Raw genomic sequence first — 25,951 nt, 5'->3', positions numbered from 1 at the left:
CTCATTGCACGCATTAGGGTGACCAGATTTGGGTTTTTATATCCATCTTGATCTCCTGGGGCTGCTGGAGGCTCCGGGATGGATCGATGGATTATGCCTAAAATATATAAGAAAGTAGGAGATGTGGGAAGCCGCAGCTCTCGCCGCCATTACAAGATGGCGCCAGGCAGTCAGGGCGGTGGCACATTAAGTGGTAAACAACCACTTAAGGCATGCGCACTGCTTAGATGACGTAGTCACAACTCCACCCTGGAGTATGCAAACGAGGGTTCTGGCGAACGCACCAATCAATGCATGGCACGTCCCCGTAGAGCGTATATAAGCAGCAGTAGTTTGGGGCTTCGGGGTCTTTTTCCGCTACAGCAATCGAACCCGTAATAAAACGCCTGTGGAAGAATCCTGTTGTTACGCGTCTTTTCTTGCTGGCGAGACCTGGCGCGCGACATACACCCACTTCTTCTTTGAAATTAGCACAATGACCATAATCGCACCCATATCCTTTCTGTAGTGTGGCGCTAAAGAAAGACATGAAGAAATTGAATTGCCTCCCAGATGTCGGACACCAAAAGTGAAAGCATGAATGCGGACCCCTGTCAGATACTATTCATGGCCAGACATACGAGGTGAGGCAATGTGCTCTGCTAAAGAAAATGAGATTTGGAAGGGAGCCAAAACAAAAGAGTCTGAATGAGAATCCTGGATTGGTGGAGGAATAAGGGGCAATTGAGCAGGGTCACCAGGGGACTGCAGAGCCTTTACAAGCCCCAGACAATGTCTCTCTTAAGGTTCATTGAAGAGGAGCTGTTCAAGAAAAGGTATTATCATATGACACAGGTCAAGTCTCTAGAAAAGTGGGAGTGATGCTTGGATCCACAGGGGATCCAGAGGTATCCAACACAGCAGATGCTTCAACTGTAAGTCTACACAGCAGGTGCTTTCTTGGTACCACCTCTTACTACTGCTCCTGTACAGAGTGCGGTAACGTTCCCCCAAAGTAACTGAAGAAAATGCGTACACAGGTTGCTGCTTGGAACAGTTTTGCATCTAGGCTTATAGCCCTGCCTGAACCCTCAAGCCATATCAAGATTCCTGGAACGGGACTCCAGGCTACCCCTTTCACTAGACCATGCAGAGAAAGTTGGAACAGAGAACTAGAGAGTGATCCAATTGCTTGTTCATATGGTGGAAGTATTATAGACACCTTGGTCTCTACTGCACATTCTTTCGGTCTTCCTTCTGATGCGGACATCAATGAAAACGCCACGGAAAGCTTTGCCCACCCAAACAGATCAGGAAACAGAGTCTCAAGAAGGTAGTTACCATGCCTATAAACTTAGAAAATGCATCGTCTCATGTGCAGCAGGCCTCATGACCCTCCAGAGGGCTGCGTTTGATCTCCTGGGAGGGGTGAGTCAGAGGACAAGAGGCCCTGTGGATGTTCCTGCTTTTAGTATCTGCACACTAACTACCCGTATCTTATTCTAGCCTCTCTTCTCAACCAGAGGGACACAACAGAAGAGGCAGTGCTGTAGAAAGCAGACATCCGAACCCAAGCCCTCCAAGTTTTCTACCTGTTGAACAGAGCTGATGAAGATACCAAGTTGTTCAGTGGCTAGTTTGTCAAAAAGTACATCAGCATATTTAGGAAAGGCCACAGGTTGGGAGACAATGGCTAGATGAGGATGAGGACTCTGATGACAGTTTGTGACAACCTTGCCCTTTCCTAGATGACTGGGTCATGAAGAGGTGCCTTCATTTTCTCTGAGCATAGTGACAGGTGCAAGTGCAAGGAACTAAAGATGATGGAGGACAGAGTAATGGTCCCAAGTTGAACTGCTACATGTCCTGGAAGATAGAAGAGATGAGACAGAAGGGAGGGGACCAATATGCCTGTGGAACCCACCCCATTTAGGAGAGACGGTCATGGTGTAGGTTTCTCGGATGGGTTCCCCTTGTTCCTGCTTCTCAATGCTGAAAGAATTCATGGGGCAGGAGCATTTTTTTTTGTAAATCTAGTAACTTTTAGGAGGGAAAGGAAAGTTTCAGGTAATACACTACAATCCGAATGTGCTACATGCAGATAGCAAATGCTATCTCTAGAAAGTGTGTAAGGCCTCATGGTGTGCGGGGAGGGTTCACAACTGAAAATGGCCACTTTGGAGGAGTTCAAAAAACCACGTGGGAAAATGGCTGGTTAAGAGGAGGCCCAGAAACGCAGTGAGAAGTGCTGGGACCCAAGGAGAGTGACTGCAGAAAGAGAGCAAGCTGTGGAACCGAATAGGGGGAGAGGGCGTGTATGCAGGCCTCGCCTAAGGGAGAGACCCCGCCCTCCAAATTGAAAGAGAGGGAACCTGTCCTCCTTTCTGCTTCTTATTCTCTCCTACCTATACGTGGCAGGGAAGACCCAATGTGACCAGTTTTCTGATTTTTAAAGAGACCTGAGAGGTCTGTTCATTCGTGTGATAGCTTCTGGTTTTTGAAACCGACACTAAAGTCCAATTATAAAACAAACAAACCCTATGCAAGGTTTATGTGTTTGCACCTGAGAGCTGGATGTAGAGGCCACCCTGGGGTCACTGGTGAGACTGGGTTCATCCCCAAAGGGATTCCTTGTACCTTGGGCCCAGTGTCAGGATCCAGAGCCTCTTTTTGGGAAAAAGGCGCCCAGGTTCAGAATTGTTTTTAAAAGCTGATTGTAAATGAGCTGGAAAAGAAAGGAATTAAAACGATTACAGTCACTCTAAGAAAGCATTGCTAGTCCATGGATCATTTACTATTGGTCATCGAAACACATGCAACTGTGCATGCCCTATGGCTGGCTTTCTTTTTTTTTTTTAACAATTTATTGGGGCTCATACAATTCTTATCACAGTTCATACATATACATACATCAATTGTATAAAGCACATCTGTACAGTCTTTGCCCTAATCATTTTTTTCTCCTCTTTTCTTTTTTTACATTTTATTAGGGACTCATACAACTCTCCTATGGCTGGCTTTCAAACCTCTGTATCTTTGGAGTTTTTAATTTATTTAGAAGCACTATAATAAGCAGCACATGACAATTACTTCCTTCAGTACTCCTTGTAATCAAGATAACTTATCTTGCTATTGATGAGAATGGGATATGAAAACCTATAGAGTTCTCCAGAGGAGGATGAACTCCACATTATGCTCACCATATTTGAATTTTGCAGCAAAATCATTTTGGGGTCAATCAAAAACTCATTCCACCAAACTTCTATTGCCATTCATCCGAAGTCACATCCAGAAATAATTAACAAACCATACCAACAAGTTAGTGTTTAGCCTAGCAGTGAATTGTCTTGCTATTATAACTAACCCCTTATAGAGCACTTATGCCCTCAGACCAGTGGCATCATTTGACACTCACATGTGTATTATTGCAAATGCATTTACATATTATTCATATTTATTTACAATTCCTTTCCTTCCACTGTCAAACCACTTCTTATGAAAACAGAAAGTAAAATTAACTATATAGGAATTTTTGTAAACACAGTAAATTCAATTTGCATTCTCTCCCCTTTCATTTCTCCCTCTTCTTTTATTAATACTTTTATTAGGGGCTCTTAGACCTCTTATGGCAATCCATACATTCATCCAGCTTGTCAAACATATTTGCATATATGCCGCCATCATCATTTTCAAAGCATTCTCTTCCCACTTGAGCCCTTGATATCAGCCCCTCCCCCCATTTCTTCCCTCTCCCTACCTGACCCACACTCCCTCACAAACCCTTGATAAGTTATAGATTATTATTTTCATGTCTTACATCGTCCTCCATAGCCCCTCATCTACTTTTGTGTTATTCATCCCCCTGGGAGGGGGTCCTAGTTTGATCCTTGTGATCAATTCCCCCTTTCTGCCCCCACCCTCCCCTAATCCTCCTGGTATCTCTGCTCTCCTTGTTGGCCCTGAGGGGTGTATCTGTCCTGGATTCCCTGTGTTGCTGGCTCTTATCTGTAGCAGTGTGCATGCTCTGGTCTAATCTGATTTGTAACATAGAATTGACGTTATGATAGTGGGGGGAAGAAAGCATTAAAGAGCCAGAGGAAAGTTTGTATTTCACCAGTGCTATACTGGCTCATGTCTTCCCTGGAACCTCTCTGTGAGAGGATGTCCAGGTGCTTTGCATTTCCTAGCTAATGTCTCTTTCACCAGAAATGGGCCTTCCACGGTGGTCCTTGTTCTTCCCGCCCTCCACCCAAGCTTTCTGCAGGCCAGTGGGGCGCCCTTCAGGGCAGACCCCTCCAGGCAATCTTGAAACTCTTCGTGTACCTAACTTCTCCTGTGCTAGTGCAGTTTAATTTGTTTTCCTCTTACTCCACATCTTCATTACAAAAGCTCCTTCTTTTCAGCCATCTTTCAGTCATATCTTCCCAAGTGACTTCTCAGTTGCAGTTTGCCCAATCCTCCCCCTGCAAAGAAGGCTGGGGTGAGAATGGAGGAGAGGAGACAGGACAGCAAGGGAGCATCAGCCGCATCAGCAAACACTCCCGTGTAATCTCAGTGGTGAGCCCTGTGCGGTAAGAGTGTGTGTGATCTTATTTTATTGGGTTCTCTGTTTTTTGGGATTTTACCACTTGTTGTCAGTGAAGATATGTGCTTGGTCAGTGTCCCTAGGAAAAAGGAGTGCGATAAAATTTGTTTCTTCACACTTGACTGGAGGAGCATTCTCGGGAAAGTGAAAGTGCGTCTAGAAATCCAGACCCATTGCCATCAGTTGGAGGCTGTGGCAGGGAAGGTTGGGTGGAAATGGAAAGCTAATAACAGTGAGTGCCAGAATGAAGAAAATGCACCTCTCCCCAAACTATCATGATCCCAGTTCTATCTTACAAATCCGGCCAGACCAAAGCATGTACACTGGTACTGATAGCAACTGAAAACACAGGGAATCCAGGGCACTCTGGACCCCTCAGGATCAGTGGTGAGAGTGGTGATACCAGGAGGGTGGAGCGAAGGTGGGGTGGAAAGGGGGGAACTGATTACAAGGATCTACATATAGCCTCCTCCCTGGGGGATGGACAACAGAAAAGTGGGTAAAGGGCGACGTTGGACAATGTAAGATATGACAAAATAATAAATTATCAAGGGTTCATGAGGGAGTGGGGAACGAGGAGGGAGGAGGAAAAATGAGGAGCTGATGCCAGGGCCTTACATGGAGAGCAAATGTTTTGAGAATGATGAGGGCAACGAATGTACAAATGTGCTTTACACAATGGATGTATGGATTATGATGAGTTGTATGAGCCCAAATAAAATGAATTTTTAAATGAAGAAATGTTCTAGAACTGACTGTAGCGATGATTGTACAACTTCTTGATATGAGTAAATTATTGAATTGTGTGATATTTGAATTATTTGCCAATAAACTGTTAAAAAATTGATCAGCTCATAGAGACCCTAGAGAATAGACCTTCCCCACAGGGCTTTCCAGACAACCATATTTACAAAAGCAAACAGCACATCATTCCTACAGCGTAGCTGCACTGCCATGGACCCATAAACCTATCCCAAATGGTGCAAGTTGTTCCCAGCTTCACCAGAAAACGTGCCTGATTTCTCGGTCACTTCGACAGGGCTTCGCACACTTTCCTCACTCTTAACCGCTTCTCACCCAAGAAATTTGCAACGCTGGCTGCCACGCACTGCCAGAAACCCCTCACATTCATTACAAGTTTGATTTTGAATTAATTTTTGGTCGTGGCATATTCAGAAACCTTTTACTGTGGCCAAATTGTTCACAACCCCACATTCAGTTAGGTGACCCCAGATGGGGTTGCAGCCCACAGCTTAAGCTTTGACTTGGAACATATCCAGAATGGCCACCAGGAACGATGTCACTTGCTGGTGCCTTTGTCTCTCCTATTGGCTTGCTAACTGCCCCACAGGTGCAGCTCATGCTACCCAACTCCTTGGGCAGCCCCTGGAAAAGCAAGGGCGTCTTCCATGATCAGGCCCACGTGGTGCACAGGAGCAGCCAGCCCTCCTTCTCTCCCTGCCATGTGAAGGGACTCCTTGGCCTGCAGAGCTGACAGTGGGAGCAGGAGCAGGAGCCAGGGCTTTGTGAGCACACTTATAGCCTGAGCTATTTCCAGGGTTTCTCCAGCCAAAAGCAAGGCACACAGCCAAAGCCCAGTGACCACATTTACTTCTCTCTGATAACAATAAAACGTGTTCCTTAAAACAGGCCATTAAATTTAAATGTATCTATCCCTTTAGTCTTTGCTTCTTGACGGCTTATTCCAACTCCTTTACATCCCAGGTACAAACTAGACACAGTGCTTTGAGACAGAGGTTGTAAACCACAAAGCCCACAGGGGCCAGACCAGTAGCATAAATAGCGACACGCGCTCAGAGGCGGCCATGACAAGTGCAAGGGCTGTGGCATGTAGATTCGTTCATAACTGCTCAGCTCCAGTCTAGCATTGTCACAGCTCATGTCTACTCTCCAACGATTTTAAATTGAAAATCAAGACTGGCCTGGATTATCTTTTATTTTATTGTTGAGATCAAATAAATGTGCCTGGTCCAAATATTTGGATCAAATAAAGCATGTCAGTTGACACTAGATTTTTATCTATCTGACCACAAACCTGTGACATTTGTTTTTAAAAGAACAGTGTCAAATGTAGAATAAATTCATTTGTTCAGCCTTTGTATTGCCCCTAAAAATTATTTTATACTTACTGAGCATGTTCATTTACATAACATTATTCAATGTAATGCATGGACATCCTTCTTAATTTTCAGTACACTCTTATTCTACACTGATCACATTGCTGACGTCAGGTCATCTTGGCTCAAAGCAGAGAATACCAGAAAGATACTTACATGTGTTTCATTGACTCTAAAATGGCATTTGACTCTGTGGATTGTAATGAGCTGCTGAAAACCTTGAAAAGAATGGGCATTCTAAAACACTTCATTGTGCTCATGTGGAACTTGTACGTGGATCAAGCGGCAGTGTGCAAAGAGGTCAAGGGGATATTGCATGGTTTAAAATCAGGAAAGTTGTTCAGCAGGGTTGCCTCTTCTCACCATACTTGTTCAATCTACATACCGAGCAAATATCAGGAGAGCTGAACTATATGAAGAAGAGTGCAGCATCAGAATTGGGAGAAGGCTTATTAAGAACCTGTATAAGCAGATGACACAAGTTTACTTGCTGAAAGTGAGGAGGAACTGAAGTACTTGCTGATGAAGATCAAGGATAGTAGCCTTCAGTATGGTTTACAACTCAGTGTAAAGAAGGCCAAAATCCTCACAACTGGACCAATAGGTAACATCTTGATAAATGGAGTAAAGGTTGAAATTGTCAAGGATTTTGTCTTACTTGGAACAACAAAAAATGCTCGTGGAAGCAGCAGCAAGAGATAAAAATGATGTATTACAGTAGTTAAATCAGCTGCACAAAACCTCATTAGAGTATTGAAGAGCAAAGATGTTTCTTTAAGGACTAAGGTGCCTGACCCAAGCCATGGTACCCTCCATTGCATCATATACATGTGAAAGTTGGACATTGAAAAAGGAAGGACTAAGAAGAATAGATGAACTTTAACTGTGGTGCTGCAAAAGAATACTGAAAGTACTATGGACAAAAAAAGGGAAAACCGGGCCTGTCTTAGAAATAAGGCCAGAGTGCTCATTAGAAGCAAGGATAGCATGACTTCAGCTTACATATTTTGGACATATTGTCAGGAGAGACCAGGCTCTAGAGAAGGACATCATGTTGAGTGAAGTGGAAGGATGGCAAAAAAGAGCAAGGTCCTCAAGGAGAGGGATTGTCACAGTAGTTGTCTCAATGCACTCAGGCGTTAAGGATCAATTGTGAGGACAGCACAGGACCATGCAGCATTTGAGTCCATTTTAAATAGGGTCACTATGGGTAGGAGCCAATTCAATGGCACCTACCAAAAATAACAACACTATCACCCTCACTAGACTACTTGTCTGTCAGTTGGTTTCACTGAGCTGTAAATTAACCAAAAGTGTCCCTACGCGTAATGTGCACAGAAATCCAATCTGTAGACATAGCTTTTCTTTTTTTTAAGAAAGAAAGAAAATAAATTTGTTGAGAAGCTCTGAGCAAGGATCCAAGAAGATTCCTGGGTTTTCAAATATCGAGAGATTTTCAGAAGTACAGGGAAATAGAGAGGTAATTTATACATACTCACAAAAGATGGTGAGGTAAGACTAGGGATTGGGTGAATTTATGTGCGCTTCCATTTGTAAAAGTGCTATGTAAATTTTAACTTACTGTGCAGGCATTCAGGAAGCACTGTGGTTTGGACTCCAGGAAACCAGGAAGTTTACCTGAAGGGTTTAATAAATCTGACATTAATCCAAGTTGCAATCAAGATGTGTTGATAATTATTGATTATTGGAATGTAAAAGTGGCAAACAGAGATGAAGGATAACTCAAAACTCACTTCTGTCTAGTTAATGCCAACTCATAATGACCCTTAGGATAGGGTAGAACTCTCCTTGTGGGTTTCTGAGACTGTAACTCTTTCTACAAGAAAAGAAAGGCCTAAAGCTGCTGTTTGGCACAACTAGTGGTTTTGAACTGCTAACCTTGTGGACTGCACCACAACACATAACCACTACACCACCAAGTCTGGTTTAAAAATAAGTCCTTGATGATAGGAATTATGCCAGAGAGAACATAATAAAACTTTGAAAGATCAATCATTTATTCACTGCAATTACTTTTTTTTTCAACAACATAAATGACAGCTATGCATGCAGGTCCTGCCAGATGGAATAAACAAGAATCAAGTAGACTACATCTGTGGAAAGAGACAATGGAAGGGCTCAATATCATCTGTGTGAATAAAATCAGGGGCCAACTACATCAAACTTATTCTTGAAATAGTCTAAATTTAGGTTTGAACTTCCATATGATCAATTCATGGAAGTTTACACTGAACTTAAACAAAATCAAAACAAGTCCAGGGAAGCCAAATTACAGTCTTGAATCCATTCTATCTAAATTAAAGACTATTTCAAGAATGAATTCAAGACATTGGATACTAATGACAGAAGACCACACAACTTGTGAGATGGCATCAAGGACATCATACATACAGAACTTGAAAGGTCATTAAAAAGAAAGAAAAGACCAAAGCAGATGTCAGAAGAAGCTCTGACACTTGCTTTAGAACAAAAAAAAAACTAAAGCGGTAGAGAAACAATGATGTAAAAGAACTGAACAACCACATTGCCAGTCCCACTATGAGATATGACATCCCTCACTGACCCATGGCCCTGCAGGGGACAGCATCGGAGACACAGTGTGGGAATTGTGGCCAAACTTATCTGACACATCGAGGCAAAGCACTGGGGGAGTGCAGTGGAACAGCAAGGGAATGGAGCAGCAAGGTCCCCAGGGAATGCTTTAAGTGGACTTTGCGGCAGGGCGTGGTGCCACAAAAGACTGGACAGGAAAAGACTCCTAAAGGCCAACAAATGATCTTTGAAATAACTGCAAGCGTTTCTTTCTTGCTGTGTTTCCTTTGTTCTTTGTCAGTAGTTTGTTGTTGTTGTTGTTTTGTTGTATACTGTTTCTTGGTTTTGATATGTCTTGTTTTTGCGCATGTTATTATCTCCACAGGTCTGCCTAAATAAGATGGAGTGGATTAACAATCTGGAGGAAGAACAACGGGACCGACAGTTCCAGAGTGACATGGGATAGGGGGAGGTGGGGGGTAAGGAAGTGGTGTCAACAAACCCAGGGACAAGGGAACAACAAGGGATCCAAATTGGTAATTAGGTGGATGTGGCAGGCCTGGTAGGGAATGATCAAGAGTAAGATAACGAAAAGGTATAGCTGAAACCCAGGTGGGGACGGAGTATGATAGTGAGACAGAAGGAAAGTCAAGGGAAAGAGAGGAAAGAGCTAGGAGGCAAAGTCATTTATAGAGGTCTAGACAAAGACGTACATATGCAAATATATATATATATATATATGGATGGGGATATAGATCTATGTGCCTATATTTATAGGTTTAGTATTAAGGTGGCGGAAGGACCTTGGGCCTCTACTCAAGCACTCCCTCAATGCATGAATACTTTTTTCTATTAAATTGGCATTCTATGAGGCTCACCCTCCCGACGCAACCGCTGAAGCCAAAGCAGGTAAAAAAGCAAATGTGGAGAAGAAAGCTGATTGTGCCCGGCTATCAAAAGATATAGCGTCTGGGGTCTTAAAGCCTTGAAGATAAACAAGCGGCCATCTAGCTCAGAAGCAACAAAGCCCACATGGAAGAACACACCAGCCTTTGTGATCACTTGGTTCCAAATGGATCAGTTATCAGGCATCAAAGAACAAAAAATCATATCATTGGGTGCACACCTTCATGATAGGATTTCCAAGGACAGACCGGTTCATAAGCAAATGTGGTGAAGAAAGCTGATGGTGCCGGCTAACAAAAGAGATAGTGTCTGGGGTCTTAAAGGCTTGAAGGTGAACAAGCGGCCGTCTAGCTCAGAAGCAACAAAGCCCACATGGAAGAAGTGCACCAGCCTGTGCAATCACAAGGTGTCGAAGGGATCAGGTATAAGGAATCATTCACACACAAAAAATCTTACCATAGCGAATGAAGGGGGAAGTGCAGAGTGGAGACCCAAAGCCCATTTGTCGGCCACTGGAGATCCCCTCTCAGAGGGGTCTGGGGGAAGAGATGAGTCAGTAAGGGTCTGATGTAACACCAATGAAGAATACAGCTTTCCTCCAGTTCCTAAATGGTTCCTCCAAACAACCATGACCCGAATTCTGCCTTGCAACTCTGGTTAGAGCAGAGGATGTACACGGGTGCAGATAGGACCTGGAGGCACAGGGAATCCAGGGAGGATGATGCATTCAGGACCAGGGGTGTGAGGGGCGAAACTGGAAGGGTAGAGGGTGAGTGGGTTGGAAAGAGGGAACTGATTACAAGGATCTACAAGTGACCTCCTCCCTGGGGGACGGACAACAGAAAAGGGGGTGAAGGGAGACGCCAGACAGGGAAAGGTATGACAAAATAATATTTATAAATTATCAAGGCCTCATGAGGGAGGAGGGAGGAGGGAGCAGGGAGGGAGAGAAAAAAAGAGGGCTTGATGCAAAGGACTTAAGTGGAGAGTAAATGCTTTGAAAATGAGGAGGGCAAAGAATGTACAGATGTGCTTTATACAATTGATGTATGTATGTATGGATTGTGATCAGAATTGTATGAGTCCCTAATAATTTTTTTAAAGAAAAAATTATTACGGAGACACACTGGCTGAAGAACAACAATCCGCTACACTGCTTAACAAGTTTACAAGAAGCAGAAAGAACTATCCATGTATAAATATGACAATTGGAAATTTCTGGGTCTGATCCTATTCTAGGAATTGGTGGTTCAACGCCTGCAGAAATGGCATTGGACCTGTGGCCGACACTTGGGCCTTGGGTCGCCACTCTGCACTTCCCCCTTCATTCAATATGGTATACACACACACACACGCACACACACATATATACATATAAATATATATATCCTTTTTTTTTTGCATGATGCCTTGCACCTGGTCCCTTTGGCACCTCGTGATCGCACTGGCTGGTGTGTTTCTTCCATGTGGGCTTTGTTGCTTCTGAGCTAGATTGCCGCTTGTTTACCTTCAAGCCTTTAAGACCCCCAGACACTATCTCTTTCGATAGCCGGGCACCATCAGCTTTCTTCACCACATTTGCTTATGCACCCTTTTGTCTTCAGCGATCCTATCATGGAGCTGTGCAGCCAATTATATGATTTTTAGTTCTTTGATGCCTGATAACTGATCCCTTCGGGACCACTCGATCACACCGGCTGGTGTGTACTTCCATGTGGGCTTTGTTGCTTCTGTGCTAGATGGCCGCCTGTTTATCTTCAAGCCGTTAAGACCCCAGACACTATCTCTTTCGATAGCTGGGCACGATCAGCTTTCTTCACCACATTTACTTTTTCACCCACTTTGGCTTCAGCAGTTGTGTCGGGAGAGTGAGCATCATAGAGTTCCAATTTAATAAAAGAAAGTATTCATGCATTGAGGGAGTGTTTGAGTAGAGGCCCAAGGTCCTTCCGCCACCTTAATACTTAACCTATAAATATAGACACATAGATCTATTTCCCCATCCTCCTATATATATTTGCATGTACATGTCTTTGTCTAGACCTCCATAAATGCTCTTTGACTCCTAGCTCTTTCCTCCATCTCCCTTGACTTTCCTCCGGCCCTACTACCATGCTCCATCACCACCTGGGCTACAGCTATACCACTTCTCTATGCAACCTTACCCTTGATCATTCCTCATCAGGCCTGCCACTCCCCCCCTCTACCATTTTGGGTCCCATGTTGTTCCCTTGTCCCTGTGTTTGTTAACACCACTTCCTTACCCCCCTGCCCCCCCACCCCAAGTCCCCCGGAACTGTCGGTCCCGTTGTTTTTCTTCCAGATAGTTCATCCAGCCTGTCCTACTCAGACAGACCTGTGGAGACACTAACATGCACGAAAACAAGACAGAGGAAAACAAAGCAACAGTATACAACCAGACAACAAAACAACAAAAACAAACCACTGGCAAAGAACAAAAGAGAAATGTGTCAGTCAGGGTGCGAGGTAGTACTGATGAAGAACACAGCTTTCCCCCAGATCCTGGATGCTTCCTCCCCCCAACTACCATGATCCGAATTCTACCTTGCAGGGCTGAGAGGTTGTACACTGATGCATATGGGGGCTGGAGGCACAGGGAATCCAGGGTGGATGATACCTTCAGAACCAAGGGTGTGAGAGGCGATTCTGGGAAAGTGGAGGGTGAGTGGGTTGGAAAGGGGGAACTGATTACAAGGATCCACATGTGACCTCCTCCCTGGGAGATGGACGGCAGAGAAGGGGGGGGGGGAGGGAGACTCTGGATATGGCAAGATATGACAAAATAACAATGTATAAATTACCAAGGGCACATGAGGGAGAGGGGAGCGGGGAGGGAGGGTAAAAAAAAGAGGACCTGATGCAAAGGGCTTAAGTGGAGAGCAAATGCTTTGAGAATGATTGGGGCAGGGAATGTGCGGATGTGCTTTATACAAATGATATATGTATATGTATGGATTGTGATAAGAGTTGAATGAGCCCCTAATAAAATATTTTTTAAAAAAGAAAGAAATGGCATTGGACCATGAATAAATTACTTGCAACTCAATTTTTGGGAACCTTCATGTTAGAATACTGATATTCGTTGATTATGGAATTTTTTCATTTCAAAAATAAAGAAGAATTTGGGTATAAAAGTACGGACATAATTAGACAGCCAGGGGGTTAACTGCTCCCCTTTTCAGTGTTGTTCTCCCAGGGGAGGATAGCCACCGGCTGGTGAGACTGGGCGGGAAATTCAATAGGGAAAGTTTTAAATAGTCATACAAACAAATATTGGTACAGTGTAATCTTTCAGGATTATATTGTATCCAAGCAAAGCACCACAGATTTATCCATGGACCACTCTCCAGTGCTTGCTTGCCCTTTTAAGTCATTGAGAAAATCTTCTAACTGGAAATTATAGTCCATGGCTTCAAAAGAGTGTCATTTTAACCCAAAAGGTGTTTTAGACCAGAGAAGTACAGTGACCTTGACTCAGCATTATGCACATAATTGTGGGATAGTGGTTGCTCGGGAAATTCACAATCCGAAAATGACACTACTCAGAGAAAGGATGACAGTTAGGAAGATTCTACACCTGCTCTGTGATGGGCAAAAGAATTACTCTATTGTCTTCAGGTATGGATGAGCCAACTCCACTAAGATTCTCATTTCCTGGAGCACCTGTTATGTATGTAGACGTTGAACAGAAGAAAGCTTTGGCGTGCTTACAATTATTTCTGACCGATGAGGTCATCGAAAAACAATGATTACGGGGAGGAACCGTGGTCAAAGAGCAACAATCTGCTCCTCGGTTTCATAAGATTTCTAGAAGCAGTGGGAGTGATCCAGTGAACAAAATAACCTTTAGAAATTTATGGGCCTGATCATTACTTCAGGGAGTGGAGGGTGCAACGCCTGCAGAAATGGTATTGGACCAGGAATAAATAACTTGCCACTCGGTTTTGGGAAGCTGTCATGTTAGAATACCGATATTAGTTGATTCTGAATTTTTTTGACTTCACAAATAATGAAGTATTTGGGTAAAAATTACTGATATTGGACATCCAGGGAGGTTAACTGCTCCCCTTTCCAGTGTTGTTCGGGAGTATAGCCACAGGGGGGTGAGACTGAGCGGGAAATTCAATAGGGAACGTTTTAGAGACATACACACAGAGAGTGCTACTGTGTAATTTTTGAGGATTGTATTGTACCTAAGCAAAGCACCTCAGATTTATCCATAGACCACTCTCCTGTATCCGCTTGCCTTTTAATGTCATTGGGAAAATCTTCTGACTGGAAATTTTAGTCCATGGCATCAAAAAAGTTTCCTTTTAAGCCAACAGGGGTTTTAGACCAGAGAAAGAACAGCGACAGTGACTCAGCATTATGCAAAGAATTGCGCGACAGTAGTTACTCAGGAAATTCATAATCCAACAATGACTGTCCTCAGAGAAAGGATGACAGTGAGGCAGATTCTACACCTGAGCTCTGTGATGGGCAAACGTGGTGCTCTATTGTTTTCAGGTATGGAAGAGCCAGCTCCACCAAGATTCCCATTTACTGGAGCACCAGGTATGCAAGTAGAGGATGACCACTACAACCCTTTGGCGTAACAATTATTTTGATTGATGAGGTCATTGAAAAAATTATTATGGAGACAAACCGGTTGAAGAGCAACAATCCGCTACTATGCTTCACAAGTTTACTAGAAGCAGAAAGAACTATCCCGTGAACAAATACATCATTTCAGAATTTCTGGGCCTGATCCTACTCCAGGGACTGGTGGCACAACGCGTGCAGAAATGTTATTGGACCACGAATAAATTACTTTCAACTCCATTTTTGGGAACCTTCATGTTAGAATACTGATATTCATTGATTATGAAATTTTTTCAATTCAAAAATAAAGAAAAATTTGCTTACAAAATTATTGACATAATTAGACAGACAGGGAGGTTAACTGCTCCCCTTTCCACTGTTGTTCTCTCAGTGGAGCATAGCCACAGGGAGGCAGAAATGGGAAAGAAATTGAAAAGGGAAAATTTTAAAGAAATATACACACACATAGAGTGGTAGTGTGTAACCCTTGATGATCACGTTGTTTCCAAGCAAACACCTCAGATTTGTCCCTACAGCAGTCTCCAGTGCCTGCCTGACAAGGTAATGTCATTGGGAAAATTTTCTCACTTGAAATTTTAGTTCATGGCACCAAAAATGTCATTTTAAACCACATGGTATTTTACACCGGTGAAATAACAGCAAGAGTGACTCAGCATTATGCACAGAATTGAGCCTTATTGCTTCCTCAGGAAATTCATAATCCAACACTGACACTGCTCAGATAAAGGATAACAGTGAGGAAGTTTCTAAACCTGAGCTCTGATGGGCAAACGTGGTGGTCTAATATCTTCGGGTATGGACGAGTCAGCATGTTTAGGGAACCTGTATTCTAGCTTACACCACTTGTCTCTCAGTGTTGTCCTGCGGTGGCTTGCATGTTACTGTGATGCCATAAGCAGTGCCACCCAGTATTTCAAATAGAAGCAGGATCACCCATGGTAGAGAGGTCTTAGTGGAATCTCCAGAAATAAGGGTGGGGAGGAAGACCTGGTGATCTACTTCTGGAACATGAACCCTTTAGGTTTAATGACAAGGAAATAATACTGACGAAGTACTAAATCCTCAAAGTAAAGTCAACATTAATGACGTGGATGGAGGAAAACACTGAAAATGAGAAAAAAAATAGCTGCACACATATTCTAAAAATGTGAAGATGGTATATATGAAGTGTTATCAAGAAAAATCTGCAAGTTGTCAAAATAAAATGGAATGTTTAAAAATCAATTGTTTATGAATTATTAAACTTAGTGTGGTATTGTCTATTTATAATTAGATAATCAAGTAGTTTATAAGGCTGAGTTTGACAAATGAAAGAAGCTTGGCATCATATTCATCATCACACAGTACATGGCAAGATCTTCCCTGAAGAATAATTCTGTCAGTGGAAGGTTAATATGCATATGCCTGTAAGTAAGACCAGTTACAAGTGATATTTAGATTTGTACACCAACTGTTTAAGCAAACGTAAACCATGAGATCCAGCCCCACAATCAAATGGGCCCTTAGGAATAGTGGGTGCAATTAAGGAAGATAAAGCAGACAGCAAAACCGAGTAGAGTGGCCTCATCTCCAATTCCGGAATAAGATAGCAAGGTCATTTAACAGTGAATTTATATAGAAGTGAGTCATGCAAGACTCCAGAAGGCACAGACACAAACAGAATGTACAAATGTGAATGTGGAAATATCCTGAATTCTTTTAAAACACTTCATGATAAGTTTTAGGCTGTGGGACACTGAGGACCATGAAGAGAGTATACAGACTAATTATTTATTCTCAAAATTAAAGAAGATTGCAAGGCCAAGTATTTGGATGGAGAGAGGAATTCACATTTTTAAGTTGAAGAAGAGTCCCAGTCACATTCTCCTAATTAAAAATTATCCTCATGATATCCTCTCATTCTAGTGTTACCTTAATGATACCTCATACAAGCACATGGCTTATTCCTATCTGCCAGCAGTTTTAACTACAAGAGCAGACATGTCATTGTTCTCTCCACTCAGGAGACAGTTACTTCAATTCACCTGCCCTCAGCACTGGTCTTAAGTTGCTCACCCAATTATTTCAAGAACCCCCAGGGTAAAAGTTGTGCCTACATTTTTAGGTTGGTAGGTGTGTGTGTGTGTGTGTGTGTGTGTTGGCGGTGGGGGTTATTGCTATCCATAAATAAATGAAAGAATATAAAGCCTTTTTATTTCTGCCCTTCAATTATACAACCGTCCCATAGGACCGATCCAGAGGGCATTTGGGAGACGAAGTGATAAAGGGAAGCTGATTGCTTTTAAAGCTAGGCATCTCTTAGCTGAGTAGTAAGAAGTCAGGCGCCTGTAGGAGCTGTATACTAACATCTTACTATAGGGAAGTTGTGGAGAAAACTCTATCAGGAGATTGTGCATTTCAGCTCTAGCTTTATCCTTGGAGCTTGTGGAGGTCTTCTTCTAACACTAGTACTGTCTTCCAAGCCCTGTGATCAGGAGCATAGAGATAAGGCTGCTTTCATCCAGGTTCTGTTTTCCAAAATAAAGAAATTGAGGATGGGGAAGTGAGGGGATAAAGGGGAGCTGATATCAAGAAAGTCAAGAAGAAAATGTTTTGAAACTGTGGTAGCAATTGTACAGTACTGCCTCATGTGATTGAATTATGAAATGTTATGATATTTGTAAGAGCTCAAAAAAAATGATTAAACAGGAAAAAAGAAGATGGCCGACCAGAGCACCCACATACTCTGAGAGCTCCTCTGAGTTTGGTGTCCAGGTAGCTTAATGGTAGGAATCTGGTGAGTGAAATATCCCCCCAGGGACAGCACCCCAGCCCTACCCCATGCATTCCTCTGAAGCAGGGTTCTCGGTGAAACAGGACCGGACTCTTGGGACATCTCCGGTCACTAGGCTGCTGCCATCACACCGGCCACGAGCCTAAGCTCCATCCCCAGACCGGACCCCAGCCCAGAGTCACTTGCCTGCCCTGCCTGGACAAGCGCAGCACGTCGTGTGATCCCCTACACCAGCTTCCCACTAGCAGGAGGACCCCACTAGGAGAGAAGCTTTCCTCTCCCGTGGTTCCCCTCTACCCTCATGGCAGCCATCTTCCTTTGGGCCCGCGTCCCTCCCTCCATTCATCCAAGCTCCGCGTAACAAACCTGCGGGTTGTCTGGCGACCCCCACGGGGGATCATCCACCCACACTGCTGCCGCGGACCTCTCCACGGGCCCTCCGTGTGCCCGACCTCCCACCCCCGGGAGCCTAGCCCCCGCTACACTCCCAGCCAGGATCCTGCGCTGAGCACTTCCCGCTGGCACGAGCCATAGCCCAACCCACACCTACCCATGACCCTGCCTTTCCACGGAGTACCGCGGCCCAGGACACTGAGTCTGCCCGCCGAGGGCCCCTCCCAGCGCCTGGCGCTGGAGTGGGTGCCACTGCCGAGAGAACATGAGTGACAGAGCTCTGCACTCCTGTGGACTGGCATAGCACACACCCTCCCCCCCTCCCCCCGTGATCTGCAGGGATCCCAGCTGCTGCGGCTCTGAGCTCTGAGCCTGGGCAGAGGAAGGGCGCCATTTCTCTCTGCAGTTTCGCGCCTAGCCGCCACTGTCCACATGGCTCAGCTGAGAAGTCTGCCCACACAGCTCACAGCCCGGGCAGATTAAACAATAAACATTCTGCGTGCTGGGGAACCTGGGACTCGGCTTTGCATTAACTTCAGAGCTATCTGTGTGCTCCAGCTGGCTCTCACCACCTAGGGGCCCAGTGGGGTCCCCGGTGCCAGCTTCTAAGCCTGCCGGAGCCCTCCCCAGCCACCACAGGAGGCGGACACTGTGCCCTGTGCCTCCTCTCAGTACCCTTAGCTGCCCAAAAACTTTCCAGCTAGTGCAGGACCGCCAGTGGGGAGCGGTTCCCACCTGTGTAGCCTCTGACCACAGGCTCAACTCTATAGGCCTGCAGGGACCTGGGAGGGCTTGCTGAGCTGACGAGCACTCCCACCACCTCCCCATCACCACCACATAACCCCGCTCCGGAGCCCAGATCAGCACCACGTCTTGGGACAATGCGAACTCAAGCACCTGCGCATTCTATTAGGCATCACCAGAGCTTAGAGGGAAAAAGAGGAAATTTTTACATATACACATCTACATATATTCCATCTAGCATTGTTTTTTTTATCTTTCCTTTCTTTTACTTTCTGTGCTGTATTCTCTCTCTCCTTCCTTCCTACTTTTTTCATTATTGCTAGTACTTCTCTTCTGTCCCTTTTCTATAGATTCTCCTTTTCTCTCTTTTTCCTTCTCCTTCCACCTCTATTATTATCAGAGCTTGTCCCTCCTCTTTTTTAGATTACTCTTCTTCCTCTCACTCCAATTTTTTCTTCCTCTGCCCAATATTTTGTTAAAAACTATTTTTAAATCGTTAACCTTTTAAATACTTTTTTATTACTATCCCCCCTCACCCCAAAAAAGAGGGAGCTGCTAAGTGTACCCTGTCAAACGAGGTCAAAGCAGCGTGAGGGCACTCACTGAGATTCCAGACCCCACTCCAGCTGCTGAGACATCTCACCACTGCGGGTCACCAAGCCGTCAGAGAACTCGGCCTACACAACAGCCTGACCCACCCTTAGAGTAGGTCATAGGCAATCGCCTGAAAGAATCTTTAACAATAACATAGATAAGGTTGCCCCGGTCTCCCAGAAGCATGGGGCCTATGAAAGGATCAAGGAAAAATCACAGACCACATCGCTCCCAACAAAAAAAAACCAAAAAACAGAGAAACGAGAACAGTAACAGACCTAACATTGCTAATAGACGAAACAGATATAGATCAGCCACAAAAGGAAATCTTCAGAACTCTGCTTGCAGTAATAAAGGGGCTAAGAGAAGCTACCCAGAATAAGGATGCAATGATAGAGGGGGTAAAATGCACAATAGAGGGGATGAATTCTACCCATGAAATGGAACTGCAGAAACTAAGAGAGGAGGTATCAGAATCCACACAAAAGGTCACAGAAGCTACGTTTAGGCTTGAGGAGGCAGAGGATCATAGCAGTGCACTCGAGGACACTCAAACAGAATGAAGCAAGCGAGAAAAACAATCAGATAGGAAAATTAAAGAAACAGAAGACAGCCTGAGATCAATGACAGATGCTATGAAGAGGAATAATATTTGAATAATCAGTTTACTGGAACACAACACAAAAGTCGACAGCCAAGATAGCAAAGGAATTTCTGGAAGAAAATTTTCCCAACCTAACAAGGGTGATACAGGCACTCATACAGGAAGCAGAAAGGACGCCAGCTAAGCTAAATCCCAAGAAGAACACGCCAAGACGTATAATAGTAAAATATCCACCTTAGAGGAAAAAGAGAAAATTTTATGAGCAGCAAGAGAAAGGAAGACAGTCATGTACAAAGGAGAACAGATAAGAATATGCTCAGACTTATCAGCAGATACCATGAAGAGGAGGAGAGAATGGAGCAACATCTTCCAAAAGCTGAAAGATAAAAATGCCTCCCCCAGAATCCTGTACACTGCCAAGTTATCCATTAAGATAGAGGGTAATATAAGGGTCTTCCAGGACAAGGAAGAACTCAAAAAATATGCTGCATGTCACCCGACCCTGCAGAACATACTGGTTGGATCCCTATGGCCAGAGGATCAAGTTCCACCTAGAACAATTAGGAGACCACCATATAGCCCATCTCCATCTAGAAGCCAACAACATGCCAGCAACAAGTACCAGGACAACAGGGTCTCAGATGGAAAAGAGGACATGATAGAAACGCTCCACTCACACACAGCACAATGATATGAAGGGAGATACGTAAAGACTCAAAACATAAAACAGAGTATGGCAACTATGAATCCAGAGATAGTAGTAATTACTCTGAATACCAATGGACTCAATTCGTACATTAAAAGAAAGAGGCTGGAGGACTAGCTTAGAAAACATAACCCATCAATCTGCTGCCTGCAAGAGACACATCTTAAGCGAGCAGACAAGAATATGCTAAGAATAAAGGGCTGGCAGAAAGTTTACCAATCGAATGGTAACTCCAAGAAGGCAGGAGTGGCTATCTTAATCTCTGACAAAATGGACGTCAAGATCCAAACCATAAAAAAAGACAAAGAGGGACACTACATAATGCTCAAAGGCTCAGTAAACCAGGAAGCACGTTGCATATTGAATATTGACGCACCTAATAATGGTGCGGCGAATTTCGTCAAACAAACTATTAAAAAGATGACAGAAGAAATCACGGAATCAACAATAATAGTGGGGGACTTTAGCACTCCACTATCACAGAAAGACAGGTCACTGGGAAAGAAGCTCAGCAAAGAGGCCAGAGCGCTAAACAATGTACTTAGGCATCAGGGCCTGATAGACATCTATAGAGCTTTTCATCCAAAAGCAAAAGGTTTCACATTCTTCTCCAATCCACATGGATCTTTTTCAAGAATAGACCACATGCTGGGACACAAGTCCAGCCCGAGTAAATTCAAACACATAGATATTATCCAGACATCTTTCTCAGACCACCATGCCATAAAGCTGGTGATTAATAAGAGGGCATCCAGAAAAGCAAGGGGAACCAATTAGAGAATAAACGAGGATCTCCTGCGATGTGAATGGGTACAGGCCCATATCAGAGAGGACATTAGGAAGTTTCTAGAAACTAAAGAGAATGAGCATACAATGTATCAAAACTTACAGGACACTGCAAAGATGTAGCTTGATATCATTAAATGCATATATAAAAAAAGAAAAAAAGGCGTATGACAGATACGTTAACACAAAACCTCCAACAACTGGAACAGAGTCAAAAGAACAACCCCTCCAATAGCAAGAGAAAATAAATAATAAAAATCAGGGCGTAGTTAAACCAGTGGGAAGACAAAAGAACAATATAAAAGATTAACGCAACTAGAAGACTGGTTCTATGAAAGAATCAACAAAACTGACAGTCCTCTGGCAAAGCTTACCAAGGATAGAAAGGAGCAAACATTAATAGGCAGGATGAGGGATGAATTGGGGGCAATAACAACAGACCCCAATGAGATAAAAAGTATAATCACAAAGTACTATGAAGGTTGGTATTGTAATGAATTCAGAAACCTGGAAGACATGGATAAATATTTAGAAAAAACAATCTCTCCATTGATGATCTCAGACAGAGATCAAGAACCTCAACAAACTCATAGCGAAGGAAGAAATAGAGATGGTCATAAAAAACCTACCAAGGAAAAAGGCCCCAGGGTCAGATGGCTACACAGCAGAATTTTACCAAGCGTTCAGGGAAGAGCTCACACTGATCCTCCACAAAGTATTCCATAACATAGAAGAGAACAGCAAGCTCCCACTCTCATTTTATGAAGCCAGCATTACTTTGATACCCAAACAGGGCAAAGACCCCACAGGTATAGAGAATTATAGACCAATATCTCTATTGAACATAGATGCAAAAATCCTTAACAAAATACTGGCCAAAAGAATACAACGGTATATAAAACATATCATCCACCACGACCAGGTGGATTCATCCCAGGGATGCAGGGATGGTTTAACATCCGAAAATCCATCAATATCATACACCAAATCGAGAAGAAAAAAGGAGAAAAACCGTATGATAATATCCATAGATGCAGAAAGGGGATTTGACAACATCCAACACCCATTCCTAATCAAGACACTCAGGAAGATAGGATTGGAAGGTAAGTTCCTCATGCTCATACAAGCTATCTATGAAAGACCAACGGCCAAGATCATAGTCAATGGAGAAAAGACAAGAACATTCCCACTGAAAAAGGGTACAAGACAAGGATGCCCCCTGTCCCCACTTCTATTCATTGTCATTTTGGAGGTTCTGGCTAACAACATAAGACAGTGGAAGGATATCAAAGGGATCCAATTGGGAGAAGAGGAGGTGAAACTATCGCTATTTGCAGAGGACATGATCCTATACATTGAAGACCCCAAAAGATCCACAGCTGGAGTACTTACAGCGATAGAGGAATATGGAAGAGTAGCAGGATACAAGATCAATAAACAGAAATCGGTAGGTTTTCTATACACAACAGACAGGGCCATGGAAGAGGCAATTAAGAGGGAAGTGCCCTTCACAGTAGCCAAGAACAAACTGAAATACCTAGGAATATATTTAACAAAAAATACTAAGGAACTATATAAGCATAATTATATAACCCTATTACAGGAAACCAAAAGCAACCTCCACAAATGGATGACCCACCCCTGCTCATGGATAAGTAGGCTTAACATAGTAAAGATGACAGTTCTTCCTAAAGCACTTTACAAGTTCAATGCTATACCAATTCAAATACCATCAACCTTCTTCAAAGAATCGGAAAAACTGACCACCAACTTCATATGGAGAGGGAAGAAGCCCAGAATTAGCAGAGAACTCCTCAAGAAGAAGGACACAATTGGAGGACTCGCCCTACCTGATTTTAATGCCTATTACACAGCGACAGTGGTCAAAAGAGCGTGGTACTGGCACAACGATAGACACTCAGACCAGTGGAAAAGAATAGAAAGCCCAGGAGTAAAATCAGCAGCATATAGACAACTGATCTTCGACAAGGGTCCCAAAAACATCAAGTGGGAAGCGGATGCCCTCTTTAATAAGTGGTGTGGAAACAATGGATATCCACATGTAGAAAGATGAAACAAGATGTTTACCTCACCCCATGCACAAGAATACACTCAAGGTGGATCACAGACCTAGAAGTTAAACCCCAAACCATCAGAACCATTAAGGACGGATTCAGGACTAATCTCAGAGAACTGGCCCAGGGAGCTCTTGGCTCACTGCAACAGGGAAGGGTACACACACAGGTGAACTGGAAATCGACAAATGGGATCTAATTCGAATAAAGCACCTGTGCACCTCGAAAGACTTCACCAAGAGGGTGACAAGACAACCCACAGACTGGGAGAAGATTTTTAGTAATGACACATCAGACAAAGGGCTCATTACCAAAATCTACAACACCATCATGACCTGCAAAAAGAGGAAAACGGTTAACCCCCTAAGGAAGTGGGCAAAAGAACTGAAAAGAACTTTCACTAGAGGAGACTCATATGGCCAATAAGCATATGAGAAAGTGCTCGAAGTCCCTAGCCGTAAGAGAAATGCAAATCAAAACAACCGTGAGATACCACCTAACACCCCTGAGGCTAGCCCAGATCAGAAAATCAGAGAGCAACAAGTGTTAGAGGGGCTGTGGTGAAATAGGAACCCTCCTCCACTGCTGGTGGTCGTGTAGATTTGTAAAGCCACTGTGGAAAGCAATCTGGCGATACTTAAAGAAAATGGAAATTGATCTATCTTATGACTCAGCAATCCCTCTACTGGGCGTATACCCGGTGAAAGCAGCAAATAAAATATGACCGGTCATATGCGCTGCAATGCTTATTGTGGCACAATTCACAATTGCAAAGACTTGGAAACAGCCTAAGTTTCCATCAATAGACGAGTGGATTAGTAAACTTTGGCACATACACACAATGGAGTACTATGCAGCACTGAAAAGCATGGATGAGCACATGAAACACGTTATTTCATGGGAAGAGCTGGAAGGAATTATGTTAAGCGAGGTAAGGCCAGACTCAAAGGAACAGGTACAACATGAGTCCCCTGAGGTAAGTGCAATCAGCATGACAGAAATAGAAGAATAAACATCCATCTCACAATAAATGGGGGGAAGCATAGATAGTTGGGGGGAGGGCAGGCCACACTTAGGGAGGTACATGAGAGTCTAGCATAAAGAAGGAGAAGTGGGGCAGGGGGATGGAAAACCAGGATGGGGAGAATCCGAGTGGATGGTATGGGGGGGAACAGGGCACTAACCCACCCGGGGAGAGTATTGGTTGTGTCCCCACAGAACTGAAACATGCATAAGGGCCCCACCATGACACACCAAAAAGGAGGGCAATGTAAATTATGGAGGACTACACAAAGAGGCTGGACCATATGCTGACCCAATCCAGAATTGTCCCAACCCCCACATTCGAAGGGAATACCACAGAAAATGAAAATAGATGATCTGGGGTGGGAAAGGAACTGATGCACCACAACACATCCAGAATGAAGCTGAAACAAAGGAAGGAGAAAGGATATAGTGGAGTATACCAGGGCCCACCAAGCCCACAGATTGATAGCCCAGCTCGAAGGGCCCATCGTACAGAGAGGATCATAGAGCTGGCCACACTGCAAGATGCGACATCCTGCACCAACACATGGCCTTACATGAGAAAGCACTTGAGATACAGTGGGGGATGTGCGACTGAGCTGAACCCACCACACTGAGGAAAACACTGGGGGCGTGCAATGGAGCAGCGGGGGAAGCAGAACAAAGAGATCCTGAGGGAGTATAAAGGATGGACTTTGGGGCCAGAACGTGGCACCACACAAGTTTCATCTGGAAAACACTCCTAAAGGCCAACAAACAGACCTTGAACTACTAGCATTTTTTTTCTTTTTTCGCTATCTTTTTGTTTTGCCTTTTTTTAACCTTGTAAATTTTGTATGTTAGTGGCTTTTCTGCTTATCAGCGTGTTGGTGTTGCTGCTGTCGAAGCCATGTTCGCATTGCCACTTGGGCGCTGTAAAAGTCATCTGCATTTGTATGCACATATTACTATATCAGCGGGTGCACCTAGAGAAGAAAGGCTGGACAAACAATGAGAGGAGAAAATAACAGGACCAACGGTCCTGGAAGGACATGAGAGCGTGGGAGGTAGGGGAAGGGAGGAGGTGTTGGACAACACAGGGATAAGGGAGTGGTTCAAAACCAGAGGAGGGAGGGGATGGGAGGACTGGTAAGGAGTGACCAAGGGCAAGGTAGCTGAGAGGAATTACTGAAACCAGAATGAAGGCTGAACATGGTAGTGGGATGGGCGGAAAGCTAAGGAAATAGAGGAAAGGTATAGGAGGCAAAGTGCATACAGAGAAGCCTAAATACAGACATGTACATATGTAAATATATTTATGATTATGGGGGAAATAGACATGTGCATATATTTATAGGTTCAGTAGTAGGGTAGCAGATGGACATTGGGCCTCCTCACGCACACTCCCTCAATACAATAGCACCTCGGCCAGCTAAATGGTCATTGCATGATACCCACCTTCCCAACATGATCACTGAAAACAGACG

This window comes from Tenrec ecaudatus, chromosome 15 (genome assembly GCF_050624435.1).
Source record: "Tenrec ecaudatus isolate mTenEca1 chromosome 15, mTenEca1.hap1, whole genome shotgun sequence".
Taxonomy (NCBI): Eukaryota; Metazoa; Chordata; class Mammalia; order Afrosoricida; family Tenrecidae; genus Tenrec; species Tenrec ecaudatus.
The sequence above is the reverse complement of the archived record's forward strand: the minus strand, read 5'-3'. Positions refer to the sequence as shown.